The following is a 14956-nucleotide window of genomic DNA, read 5'->3' on the forward strand; positions in this document are numbered from 1 at the left end:
GTGTTAAGCTGTGCTTGAAGCTGTTGTCCTATGAGCCGCCTATCACACAAGTTGTTGACTCTCAGAAACTTGTCTTCTGATTCTGTTGTGGCTTTGGGTCTGCCAGACCTCTTCCTGTCAGAGTTTCCTCCAGTTTCCAAGTGCCCTTTGATGGTGTAGGAAACTATATTCACTGACACCTTGGCTTTCTTTGCAATTTCTCTAAAGGAAAGACCTACACTTTTATGGGTTATAATGGTCTGTCTGTCTTCCTTTGTTAATTACCTTTTTCTTGCCATTATGATAGCAATATACTACTTCCAGCGGTACAATACTGTCCAAATAATGCTTAAGCGGGTGTAGTAACACAGTCTGTTCCAACACTGCTTTTATACAGGCAGAGGGTTTGTAAGTAATCAACAAAAGTTGGGACACCTGTAGGAATTGTTAGCATCAACTTTCAAGGCTTAATTTACTTCCATTGCTGTAGAACAGCTGTAAGTTGTTAACCCATTACTTGTTTCCTGAAAAAGGACTTTTTGTGTAACTCTGAAATGTACATTATTTTTCAGTTTTTGGTAACCGAAACTTTTTTTTTTTTTTCAACCTCTGGCAGTTTACTGCTTACCTTTGTACCATTTCAGGTTATTCACTGGACTTCCTGAACTGCTTAAATTTCAATAAAAACTGGAAAAATGTATGTATGTAGTGTATGTCAACAGTAATAACACACACACACACCCCAATTACTGTATTTATTTGTAAACTGTAGAACATGTTCACATCTAATAAAATGGGGTTTATAAAACAGCAAGAAGCAGAAATTATTAAATACATGGTAAAATTACAAACAATACTTCAAATTAATAATTACTTTATTAAACATTACTTTAAGGGCAACACATTTTTTATGTGTGTGTGTTACATGTTGCAATATGTTGCTACAGCTGTTTAAGTAAGGTGTGTGTATTTTTTTTATTTACATTTGTTTGACTTCCTGGCCACTTCTGTGCTCTGTTTCCAAGAAGGCTTCACATGTACCCTTCAGAAAAACTTCAGAACTACATTTCCCATCACCCTCATCATACATATGTGAGCAGGAGGGTGATGGGAAGTGTACAGTTGTTCTGAAGTTCTTTTCAATGGTACATGTGAAGCCATCTTAGAAAAAGAGCACAGTGGACTATAATTGAATAATGTAAAAAAGTGTTCAAGATGTCAAAAGAAAAATAATAAAAACAATACACACACCTTACTTAAACAGTTGTAGCAACACAAGGGAACATGTAACACTCACCCCCCCACACACACACAAAATAACTGGAGTTGCCCCCTTAATACTTAAACACGTATGCATGAATGTCTTCCTCTGTCATTTATTCTTAATTTTCTTTTGGAGCTATAGAATGAAATGGTGAAACTGTGTTAGGAGATTATTTATAGTATGAAAACAAATAAATCCATAATTTTACCACAATATTTTTAAACAAATCTAATCAGGTTTAAGGCTGTTTTTATTTCCTCTGCATATGAAAAAAGATAATCGCTAAAAATGAACCATTTATATTTCTGCAAAACCTTTCATTACACGAATTTGAAAGAACACATTGCAACATCATAACATTAGCAAGCGTGTACCGTAAAATACTTGAAGTATATTCATAAGCATGCCTACACTATGCCCAATTAAAATAAAAGTACTGTTAAAGTAAATGTTATATTTATAGTATATTAATTAGTAGTACAAAATTAGTAGTGTAATAGTTGGAATCACACAGAATAGATGCTAATGGAATTAGAATGATTGTGATTTTTGCGAGTGGAAATCTAGGCCAAATCATCCCAAAATTGTCTCACACAATTACTCCTCACTAGTTTGTATATGATAAAAAATAATTGTATGATTTAAAAAAAAAAAAAAAAAAAAAAATCATATAATTAATCTTAATATTATATGGCTTTGGATACTATATACAAAAAACCTATGATAAAGTTTTTTGGACCATGTTCACCTAGTGCTAGTGTGGTCATTGAACTACGTAGTACTTAAATTTGTTGAAGGACGTATACTTAATGGTTACATACTTGCGTGAAACAATGTATCTAATATGAAGTCAATTATAGTTTTTTGGATGATGTTCATTGTTTTAGTGTGGTCTGTAGTAGTACTAAATTTTTGAATGACAACTAATGGTGCTGAAGTTACTAATGTAAACAGTTATCTTTGTGCTAGTATTACTTCAGAAATATGCAAATGAAAAAAATCTTTACATGCTGCTAATTGTGGAAGTAGGAAATAGTATATATCTATTACCACTGGATTACACAGATCTTGTGTTACTATTTTGGTTCTGACTATGAATGGCAACTTAAATGTGTGAATGCATTTGCTATTTTTAAACTGGATTAATACTGTGTTCACCTGCCATGTTTTTTATTTAGCTTCATTGCATATAAAATGAAACAAAAATTATTTATCAATTCATTGTCTCTTTTAGAAATATGTACATGGTATGTGTGTGCTCTTCATTGTTCAATTTAATTCTTATCATGGCTTATTGCGCTGTTCTCTACATTAAACTTCTGCCTGATGTGCTCAATAGGAATAATAAAAAATAATATTATTATACTTAAAACCATAGAATGATCATGGCTAATAAACAGAGTATTTGTACAATATACATAACAACATATACGGCACATTCAAAGAATGTATAATCTGAGAAATGCCTTTTTATATAGGAAAATTTAACAGCCTTTATATATTTATTAGGTATTGCATAACTAATTTATATTTACATGTTATAACGAGTTAGTTGAATATCTATCAACCTTGACATTAAGAATGAATTCTTACCACCTTTGTAGTTTTTATACTAAATAAGGACAGTCCCCTATGTTTTTTTTTTCCATCTATGTAGAATTTATTGTAGCCAAGCAATAGCTTGTTTTACATGGGGCTTACCAAATATGTAGCCCTTAATATCTCATGCACAGGGGTGTCAGTATTAAAACAGGGAATGTTAGTATAGCCTAGGCTGGGACCAAATCAAAACTTGTCAGAGGGATATTGCTTCTACCCCAGAAGGAAGCCGCCATTTGCACTAGGTTTGTAATTTGCGATTAGTGTCAAAGTTTTAAAAAGTTTTTTTAAAGATAATAATTATGAAAGATAGATCTGTATGCATTGCAATTTACATATCAGACTGATTTAATAATTGTGTATTTATTATAATGATAGATAATGATGCTGTATTAGATCATTTCATCCCCTCCAAATCCTACCCTATGCCTCAATGTGGTGGAGGGGTGGCCCTGGGTGTCTGCCAGCAATGTACAGCAGGGAACAATCTCCAGCAGGTCCAACCAGGCTGAGAAGGCGCTAGACACCCAGCTAAATAAGGAGGTACCGGTCCTAGAGGCCCAGCAAGCCAAGGGCCGGTCAACATCAGCTACGACAGCGAAACAAACAGGCCCCAGTACCCTGCACGTCTCTGCGCCCGTTCTACGGCGGAGGAGCGATCAGGCCAAGGACGAGGGGCTGCTAAGAATCTCAGGTAGTAGGCCGTCTTCAGGAAACCGACCATGGAAACGGATCACCAACCTCGACATCACCACCTTCAACGCCAGGACCATGTCAAGGGAAACCGACCTGGCAACCATCATCGCCGAAAAGGCCAACATCAGGTGCGACATCCTCGGCTTGTGCAAGACGAGACGTCGAGAACCGCTGCACGTGCGCTGGGAAGACGGGTCGACAGTCGCTCTAGGCGCCGGCGAGGGGAACAGGACTGTCGGTGGCATCGGTTTCATCGTCTCCAAGTGATGGGCACCTTTCATAGATGAAGTCGACCTAACCAAGTCCCGAGTCGGTGTGCTCACACTGCTGCTGCCCAACAAGACCACCATCCGCATCATGCAGGCCTACGCGCCAACGGCAGCTGCAGACGACGACGACATTGAGCTGTTCTACGAGGCTGTCGAAGCGGCCATCGCCCATCGAGCCACATACCACATCCTGATGGGTGACTTCAACGCCAAGGTGGGCCGGGGGCTGGACAATGAGCAGTTCATTGGCCCATCCGGCAGTGACGACCGGAACGAACGGGGAGAGCGGCTGGCAGCAATGGCCGAGTCCAACCAGCTCTACATCGGATAAGACCGAGAAGGACCGAGCACCCGGGCTGGATGGCATTGAGATCGAGCTGTTCAAGGAGGGCGGACAGACGCTATGGGCAGCCTTGGCCAGCCGTTTCAGTCACTACTTTGCGCAAAGAAAGATCCCGGACCAATGGAAGACGGCCAGGACAGTGCTGCTGTATAAGAAGGGCGACCGTGAGCAGCTCAGCAACTACCGGCCCATCTGGCTCCTGTGCACCACTTACAAGATCTTCACCAAGGTGTTGCTCAACCGACTGGCCAAGCAGTTAGACAAACAACAGCCACCCGAACAAGCCAGCTTCAGGGCCGGCTACAGCACCATGGACCACATCCATGTGCTGAACCAACTGCTGGAAAAGAGCCGCGAGTACAAGACCCCCTTGGTGTTCGCCTTCGTCGACTACGAAAAGGCCTTTGACACAGCCGAGATGAACGCTGTGCTACTCGCCCTCCAACAACAGGGCATCGGTAACGTGTATTTAGCCCTCTTGCAGGAATTGAACAGTGGCTGCACCACCGACATCAACCTATTCGACCGACCACTGCGCATCACAGTCGGCCGTGGGGTCAAGCAGGGTGACCCGATATCGCCCAAGCTTTTCACCACCTGCCTGGAGCATGTATTCCGCCAGCTCAACTGGGACAACATCGGCATCAAGATCAATGGCCGATGGCTCAACCACCTGTGCTTTGCCGACGATATCGTGCTGATCGGCAGCTCGGTGGCCGACGTGCAGCAGCGACTGACTGAACTCAACCAGGCCGGTGCCACAGTCGGCCTCAAGATCAACATGGCCAAGACCAAGTGGATGCGAAACGCACAGGTCGCCGACAACACCATTCACATCGGCCAGAACCAAATCGAACAGGTCGACAGCTACATCTATCTGGGCCAAGAACTGACAATGGAGCACAAGAACAGCCGCGAGCTAACGCGCAGACGGAAGGCCGCCTGGATCAGCTACGCCTCCATCGCCGAGGTGGTCAACAACATGGGCAACAACATGACCCGGCGCGCCGAATTGTTCAACAGCACCGTGCTGCCGGCGATGCTTTACGGCGCAGAGACAGCTGACTGCGGCCTACCGGCTGAAACTGGCCGTCACCGAACGGGCGATCGAGCGCCGGATGGTTGGCGTCAAGCAGACGGACCGGATCAGCAACGAGCAGGTGCGGCAGATGACCAAGGTCAAGGACGCGGTCGAGTTGGCCGACAAGTCAAAGAAGCGCTCGGCCAGCCACCTGGCAAGGAGGACCGACGGCCGATGGACACTGGCCGTGACTGAATGGCTGCCACTCGACATCAAAATCTCGGTCGTCCAGCCACTCGGTGGAGAGACCAGCTCCGACAAGAAATGGGACGGAATTGGATGTGCCTGGCACGAGACCGAAAGGCTTGGGTACTCCGCTGTGGTCTGCGTCAACCAGACTAATAGCTGGCGACGATTAACAGACCGATTGACGATTAGATCATTTCATACAAAAGCTACGAGTAAAAGTGTATATTTACCAATTACTTTTTCCATTGTATTGGTTGGAAGCTGTGGTTTTATTTGGTCTTCCTTTGCACTGACTGCATTCCTTCCATTCAAAGAATATGTAGTCAACATTTGACGCCCAAATAAAATTACCATAAGTTCCACTGTGAATTTTTTGTAATCTGTTGCTTGAATTCTACTGTACAATAATCTTTTCATTTGAAGATCACCAGCAAGGAGTATCATTTCTTCCACCTAAAATATTGAATGCATAGTAAATTAATATTTTACTTATCAGTAACAGATTTTATAAATCTCTTTAAATCATCAACAATTTAAGAACTAGCAGAAAATTATGAAATGGGTCAGTTAAGCAGTTCATTAAAGTCTTTAAGAGCACAGCTGTAACATTTTCAGGCCTCTAGGACTAACTTTTCCCCTTTTGTCTTAGATTCTTATTATTAAACATAAGCAGGATAACACTGAATAAATAATTTAAGTGAAGTGAAAAGTAATAAAATACATAATATATAATATTGTAACGAGCTGGACCTGAAGCTAGACCTATCACCCTCTGTCGGACGGCTTCGGGACACTTGGTGTAGAGACTCATTTGCATACTCGTGCTGTTGTGGGGTATTATTCCCCGGTTAGTATCCAAAATTATGAATGTTATTGTGTTAAAATTAAGAGTTTTATGTTTTTGTTTTTGTTCCTGTGACCCTCTATCTTTCTGTGAAATGTAGCTCAGTCACCGTCATGTCGCCGTCTAGTCTATGTGTGCCCCTTCCCCTCTGTGCTTCCTGTTAGTAGCTTTCTTTTCACTAATATCTCTCTGTTGAGATGTGTTTTCCTTTTAAGGGTTACTGGGGATTAAACAAAACTTTCTTCAGCTGAAGATCTGTTGCAGTCTCTTTCATTGAATCCATACAAGCAGAAATGCTACACTGGTGTCAGAAAAGTGGGATGGAAGAAGATGCTGTCTCCTTAGAAGAACCCCAAGCAGGAAACTAGCTGTTTCCCTGGGCCTGGGAGAAGACAGACCAGTGGCTGCCGACCATAAGGAATAAGATAAGCCCCTTGGAAGCCAGGCGAGCAGGTTCCAGCAGTGGGTTTCTGCCAAGCAGCCTGAGCATGACGACCTCGCAGTGAAAGAACCTCGTGCCTCAAGATGAGAAAGCGGGCCTCAGACCACAGAGGAATGACGGCAAGTCGGGCTGACCTTCAGCTACAGATGGCGGGAGCTTTTTTCAAGGCTTCAGCCCAGCGGCAGTCAACCACAGGGCCCAGCTCACCGCCGAACTCCAGCCGCTGGCAATGGAAGTTTGTCTCGGCCCCTCAGCAGCAGCCCGGACACTGGCAATGCAACATGGACACTGCAGCAGCTCTGAGCCGCATTGGCAATCAACACTCTTACCTGATCAAGCGCTACTTGACCTGCCCTATGGACAAGAACTGGGATTCGACACACTGTGCACTGCCCTTCAGCATCACTTGGGAAAAAGACCCACTGAACAAGAGCTCCGTGACCAGCTATACGCCAGGAAAAGAGAGGCTGGAGAGAAGCTGGGAAACTTGGCTGTGGACATTGAACATTTGGCACACTGTGCCTTCAAGGATGCACCACCTGAGCTCACCGAACGGTTTGCCCTCGACCTATTCATACATGGCCTCTTTCCTAGTGAGCTACACTGCCATGTCAATCTGGCCCACCCACGCTCCGTTTCACAGGCACTTGAGAAGATGGAGGAAATGGAGGCTATCTTAATGGAAGAGTACAGGGCCAGACTCCGTAGCGGAACCAGAACCTTCCAAGCTGCAGACCTTTCCGGGACTGAGAGCGAGGGGGAACCCGAAGGGGTAGCCACCTGTGACACCCAGCCCGCAGAGCCAGAGCACCCACGGAAACTGCCAAACTGCCATCAGTGTCACTGGCCCTTCACCAAGCTGCAACCTCGGCCTAACGCTACTAAGGCACCACAGCCCCCCAAGCCACCTGGAAACGCCAGCGTGTCAGTGTAATGGAGGAACCGCCAATCCATCTTACTTCACCCTCCAAACCAGCTACCTTCAGGTTCATCGGGCTCATGGGACAAGGGAGAAGCCTGCATATCCAGTGCCAGCTTAACAGGTTCCAGTTACAGGCCCTGGTCAACACTGGATCCACCATTAGCCTGCTACACCCGATAACCTTTCTACAGACAAAGGGGGGAACCTAGAAGCGTGGCACCACACTACAGCCAGGATTAAGACAGTCACTGTCCAAGTGGCACCCATCCACAGCAAACCAGTTTTACAGATCCATCTTGGGGACCGCCTCCTGGCCCACAAATTCTGGCTTGCTGACATCGGGGACCTGTGCATACTAGGCTTAGATTTACTCTATAAGGCTAGAGTGCGGTTGGAGTTAGGTTAGTGCGGTTAGGCACCTCACTCCTCCGGGTTGTCCACCATCATCTGCCCACGGGGTCCACGAGACGCTACGCCTCCAATGACACAGCCCTTTTACAGATGCCACCAATGCCGTGCTCCTCCCTGAGCAAAGGGTCGTCATGACAACGCCAACTCGGACCGAAAACCTGCCTACCATCGGCCCCTACACTGAACCCCTGGAGCTGGAAGGAGCGGTAGCTGAGCTGTGGAAATGCAGCCGCAATGGCCTATCATCCGTCGAGCAGAAGTCACTCCGCCATCTCTTGCATGAGTTTCTCAATGTCTCCTCCTCTAACTTCTAGGACTACGGCTGCACCAGGTTAGTTAAACACACCATTGACACCGGCTCCATCCCTCCCCAACCCCAAATGGCCTTGCCGCCTACCACTGGCCAAAAAGGAGGAGGCTTCTGAATGGATTGTGTGAGAGGTGGCTGCTGCCAGAGTCATCGAGCCATCAGACAGTCCTTGGGTGGCCCCCACCCTGCTAGTAAAGAAGGATGGGACCTACCGGTTCTGTGTGGACTATCACCAACTCAACGCAGTCACCCGCAAGGACTCTTGCCCACTTCCCCAGATCGACGATCGACAGATCCCCAGACTACGTCGCCAGGTCTTCTTGGTTCAGCTCCTTGGACTTCCGGAATGGGTACTTACAAGTGGAATTAGACGCAGCTGCACGTCCCAATACAGCTTTCTCCCTTGGACAAGGGCTGTGGCAGTTAATGGTCATGACCTTTGGACTGTGCAATGCTTCCGCTACCTTTGAACGTTTAATGGAAAGAGTCCTAGTGGATGTACCCCGGTCGGTTTGTGTAGTCTACCTGGATGACCTTATGATGCATGCCCCCACCTTTCAGCAAGCCATGAATAATCTACAGACAGTTTCTCCCATGTCTGGCAAGCACAAGTCAAGCTGCACCTGGGCAAGTGTCACATGCTGCAGCGAGAGACCACCTTCCTGGGGCATGTCGTGGCAGTCAATGGGATTGCTACCGACCCCGAAAAGGTGAAGACTATCTTGGACTGGCCAACGCCAACTTCCATGGTGCAGATACGCAGCTTCCTCAGGCTGGCGTCCTACTACCGACGCTTCATGAAAGACTAATCATCATCATCACCAATCATCTACATCGCCTAAGCGAGAAGGGACGCCAGGTCCAGTGGGACCCTAACTGCCAGGAAGCCTTCAACCTGTTCTGGGAAACACTCAACCAGACTCCCGTTCTCACCTTCCCTGATCCCTAGAAGGAATTTGTCCTGGACACTGATACCAGTAACGTGGGCATCGGGGCAGTACTGGCACAATCGATCCTAGAAGAACAAGTGGTAGCCTATTTCAGCAAGGCGCTCGGGAAGGCAGAATGGAACTATTGTGGCACCCGGCGGGAGCTGTTGGCCGTGGTAAGGGCCATCAAGCATTTTAGACCCTACCTGTATGGACGTCGGTTCCAGCTACGGATGGACTATGCCTCTCTCCAGTGGCTTCTGTCTTTCAAAGAGCCCAAAGGACAGGTAGCTCGCTGGATAGAGGCGCTTCAGGGGTTTGACTTTGCCATCTGCCACGAGCCGGTTGCCATCTTGCAAACGCAGAAGCTCTCTCACGCCGCCCCTGCGAGGAGAGCCAGTGCCAGGACTGCTCCCGCCTGGAGCAGAAGAAGCGCCTGCACAAACAGCAGTTGAGGGTCATTAGCGACTGGGACAATGACACCATGGTGCTTTTCACACTGGCAGCCCTCCAAAAACTGCAGCAGGATGACCCAGAGGTAGAGCTAGGCCCCATATGTCAGTGGAAGTTAGCCAGACAGTGACCTCTTATGGAGGACCTTGCCCAGGTTTCCCCGTAGTGAAGGCGCGCTATGGCCAATGGGAAGCTTTGTAAACCAAAGAAGTCCTGTGCCGGCACTGGCGAGACCCTGCCAAAGACTGGCAACTCGTAGTTCCATGTAGTTCTACAGTTTGGGAAAACCCCAGAACCAGAGTTGAGGGAGGTCCCGGGACCAGAATACCTGACCTCTCTCCAAGAACGCCTGGAAACTGTGCACGCCTTCCTCTGAGAACATCTACAAGGGGCCTGAGTCCACCAGAAATGGGCCTACGACCACCATGCCCGAGACCAAGGGTTCCAAGCAGGCGGAGCTGGTCTGGGTGTACTGCCCGCGGCACAAGAAAGGACTCAGCCCTAATCTAGATAGCGCCTGGGAAGGACCCTGTCAAGTCTTCAAGCATCTGACAGAGGTGGTCTACCGCGTGAAACTCCGCACCCTGAATCGGATCGTGGTCTGGCTCGCTACCTAGGAAATAATTCCAAGGACCCCGCGGCTGACCACCTGTCCTGCCAAAGCCCCCACACCAATACTGCTCTTTCCTCATTGGGCTCAGAGCCTGCCCGCTCTGGGTCTGCACTGACCAGCCGTCACTGCCGTGCCAGTCTTGCTCCTGCCTCGCTGGGTCTGCACTGATCAGCCACCACTGCCATGTCGGTCCCGCCCATGCCTCACCGTACTTCGAGCCTGCTATGACTGGGACCAGGCAGCAGACCCTGAGCTGGAGCCAGCGTCAGTGTAGGCCGCCAGCTCGTTTCAGTCGCTAACTACTTGTCTATGTCCAGCTGAGACGGCTGGAAGTGGGAGGGGGCGGTGTATCGAGCTGGACCTGAAGCTAGAGCTACCGCCCTCTGTCGGACGACTTTGGGACACTTGGTGTAGAGACTCATTTGCATACACCGGAACAAAGGACTATGGGGAGGTACTTGTGCTGTTACGGGGTCCTGTTCCCCGATTATTATTCAAAATTATAAATGTTATTGTGTTAAAATTAAGAGTTTTTTTCTGTTGTTGTCCCTGTGCCCATCTGTATCTGTCTGTGAAATGTAGGTCAGTCACCGTCATGTCGCCGTTTAGTCCATGTGTGCCCCTTCCCCTCTATGCTTCCTGTCAGTAGTTTGTTTTCCCCAGTCTCTTTGTTGAGAAGATGTGCTGTCCTTTTAAGGGCTGCTGCTAAAGGTCAATTGCAGTCTCTTTTGTTGAACATATATACACACTGAGAAATACACACACTGTGACACACAGTTTCAGGCACTTCAACTCATACAAAGAGCATTTCAAGTCTAGTGATAAAGAAATCAACAAACAGCTGCAAGAAAGTCTTCAGTCTTCAGTATTATGATCCAGAACAGTGCCCGTTCGCTCTGTCCTCTTCGCTGAATCTTTTAGCTATGCAGGTAGCAGGACGCAATTTCTTTTGGATACTGTTGTTTTAGGTGTACAACAGACCAAGACTGGTTTGTCTGATAACAGTCATTCTAAGTTTCACGGCAGTCCCGCAGCTGGGCCTCAGTCTCATTGCTTCTGTTCGTTGACTCACTTGTCCCACATAAAGGCACTCAGAGTGGAGTTCAGGATGTGTCTATAGCCTGGAGGTTACCAGTTCAAGTCCAGCCTATACTATTGCTGACTGTAGGTGGGCGCTCCCAGGGGGCGGAGGACAATTGGCCGAGTGCCTTCCGGGGGGGAAGGGGGGAAGGAGGGAAGGGGGCTTAGGTCAGTCAGGGCATTCTCGGCTCATGGCGCACCAGCAACCCCTGTAGTCTGGCTGGGTGCCTGTCGGCCGGCCTGTAAGCTGTGTTGTCCTCCAACACTGTAGCTCTGAGGTGGCTGCACGGTGAGTCTGCAGTATGAAAAAAGCAGTCAGCTGACGGTACACGTTTCATAGGATAGTTTCATCATGTTAAACATAATTTACAAAGATTGACACTTCAAAGTGTAGGGAAATAAATTTGACAAATTATTTTTTTTAATCAAAAATACTTTGTATGTATAAAAGAAAATAATGTTCATACAATCATATAAACACTAGAGACAAGCAAGCAAAGATGGGCAGGTCACAGCATGCCCTAATGTATATGTTTATTTCATAACACAGTCAAATCAAAGAATTGACTGACAATTCAAACAAAAACATTACATTAAATATGAACCTATTCACATTCCCACCTTTCTTGTACTCTCTTCCAATCAGTAGGAATCCACCCTGTTATCACACACCTTCAACACACATCCTGGTAAGGGGGGAAACGAACCCGAATCTGTAACATTCTATAGTGCGTCACATTTAAACATTTTACAGACTATCTTAGCCTAATCTGTTAGAAACTGTTTCAAACGAGTCCTTTGTTTGTGGTTTTCTATTTACACATGGTTTCTCCACTCCTCCACACATCTTGATTAGACAGCTGCTAAATTTGGCTCTCTGCCCAGACGTCAAGTTACGAGAGACTGCAAATGTCTTGCTTAGCTAGTTACATGTGCATTAAGCTGTATCAAAATATGAAAATAAAACTGTAACACAGAAGTAAAGAAACTTATAATTAAATACATAATTAATACTTTATGCAGAATGTCATCTACAAGAGGATATAATTGCAAATGTATAAGGTAACAAACTTGTAATTAACAATCAGACAATCAAACAAGGCCCCTTCAATAACATAATTCAAACATTTGCATAATTAGGTGCAAAGGTAGAATACATTGCAGTGCCTTGGGTTTGCAAATAATACTTATTATTGAAAAGAAAATAATTTGATGTAAGAATATATTTAGTTAACTGTAACAGAAAATCAGTTTGTTAATTAATTGTCTTCAAAGAAAAATAATGTGACATTGCTTCAAGACCTTCACTGTGTAGTATGTTAGTATACAGGCTTTCGACATCAAAGGTTACAAGGAATGCATCATTAGGAATTATATAGTTGGCAAGTAAATTAATTACATCTCTAGTATCAGACAAATAGGAAGGTAATTCTGAGACTACAGGTTTAATATGGAAATCAACAAATTGACTCAATGGTTTAACAACTCACGCGTTATTAATACAAAAATCGAGAAGAGATACTGACAATCAATAAAAATGTCCATCCAAATAAATGTGATAGTGTTTAATTTGTAACTGAATTTAGTCACATGTCCAATGATATCAAGAGTATAATATACAAACACTGGAAAATACTGAAATATGACCCTCAACTTCATCCTTTCATTAATTCCTTACCAAAAAGCTGGTTCAGAAGGAGTAGTACTACTGAAGATAAATTGGTTTCATCTATGTACAAAACACCTTCAGATACTGGAGATTTGCTTAATAAATCTGAAATACACAGTAACTTGATGTAGTAAATGTGTTCACTTTTCCAACACTTATAATATGAAGTTTTTTTTTTTCATACCCATACTCAGGACGCAAATTCCCTATAAAAAGTTTTATTAACTGTAATTCGACACATGTTGTTTACTTGCTTAAATGCCTCTGTGGACTCATCTATGTGGGACAAACTAAACGTAATCTAAAAATCAGAATTGCAGAACACAAAGCAGCGATAAGAAACAACAGTATAGATTACGCAATAGCTAGACATTATAATGAATTGAACCATGATTCTTCATATAACTTAAAATTTATGGGCATTGAAAAAGTTACAATATCTGCTAGAGGAGGCAACATTGTAAACAGCTTTTGAGAAGGGAAGCGTTTTGGATACACACACTAAATTCTGTTAACCTAATGGACTCAATGGGAAACTTGAATTAAATTCTTGTTTATAAATTATCATTTATTTATTTTATATTCAAAAAGATTACAAATTAAAATATAAATTATCTAGAGGCCTCGTTTGGTTCTCTGATTGTTAATTACAAGTTCATTACCTTATACATTTGTAATTATTACCTCTGAAGTGTCAATCTCTGTAAATTATATTTTAACATGATGAAATTGTTAGCACCTGTTTTTAATTTAATTAGTGTTAGTGGTGGTGTTGTAATGGTAAATGATGGCCACTCATTAAAATGTATTACTTCACCACACTGAAAACTAACAAACCTGATGAAGACACGTTTGTGTCGAAACGTCTAGTCCTGTACGCAAATTCTTTTAACATGAATACCATATATGAAAGGCAGACAGGTTAAAGACGGATTTTTAAGCCTTGACACAATTGAGACATGGATTGTGTATGTGTGCCTGTGGCAATGTTGCCCCACCCCTGGGTGTATTTCTGTGTTGTATGTTGCGTGTAGTGTGTTAATGTTGTTGTGTTAATGTTGTAATATGTGAGCACGGGTAATTATTAATTCACGTGCAGTTGTACCGAGAGTCCAATTGATTAGCAATCGAGTCTCGGTACAGCTGCATAAAAGCAGCATGTTCTCACTCACTTGGGGTTGTGTGTTCGGTGAGTGGAGAATAGGTGTGGAGAGGAGAAAGTAAAAGTAACGTAAATAATTGTTTCAGCTCACCATGTTTGTCTATGTAGTCCGTTTTGTTTTCTCTTTGTTTTGGCTAAAGTGCCATGTCCTGTGTTTTGTTTGTTTTACAACCTTTTATTTTCTGCCTATTCATTTATTATGCTGAGCGAAAGCAAGCACTCAGCTTCACCAAAACTCCACCTCTCTGTGTTTCTTTTGTGTTGGTTCTTGTTTCTGGTCTGACGTCACCTACTGCAGCCATCTTTGTGATAGTGCCATTCAGAGGGTAATCGGGCAAGACAAAAGATTTAAGTGCCTTTGAACGGGGTATGGTAGTGGGTGCCAGGCACGCTGGTTTGAGTATGTCAAGAACTGCAAAGCTGCTGGCTAGACGGGCTGGAATTATTGAAATTGAAATTAGTGTTCCATTTAAGCGCACTACTTTCAGCCTGGTCAGGCATTCAAATGTATTAATAAACAAAAAATAATGAAAACGTAAGTCAAAAAGTTATGTTTACCATTTCCCTTTTAAGTGCTGGTTTTGGGAAACGTTGCCCCTTTAAATCAGTTGGAGTACCTTGACCTTTTTAAACCCTGCACTAATGCACTGTGGGGTGGCATCTTTTCCTGTAGGGAAGTTTCCTTCTGTTGCTAATGGATG

The 14956-nt window shown here is 44.5% G+C and overlaps 1 pseudogene; it reads left to right on the top strand.

The window, feature by feature from the left end:
• Positions 1 to 3895: 3895 nt before the first annotated feature.
• Positions 3896 to 7640, top strand: LOC121294528 (annotated as a pseudogene).
• The last annotated feature ends 7316 nt before the right edge of the window (positions 7641 to 14956 follow it).

Source organism: Polyodon spathula, chromosome 19, assembly GCF_017654505.1.
Source record: "Polyodon spathula isolate WHYD16114869_AA chromosome 19, ASM1765450v1, whole genome shotgun sequence".
Taxonomy (NCBI): Eukaryota; Metazoa; Chordata; class Actinopteri; order Acipenseriformes; family Polyodontidae; genus Polyodon; species Polyodon spathula.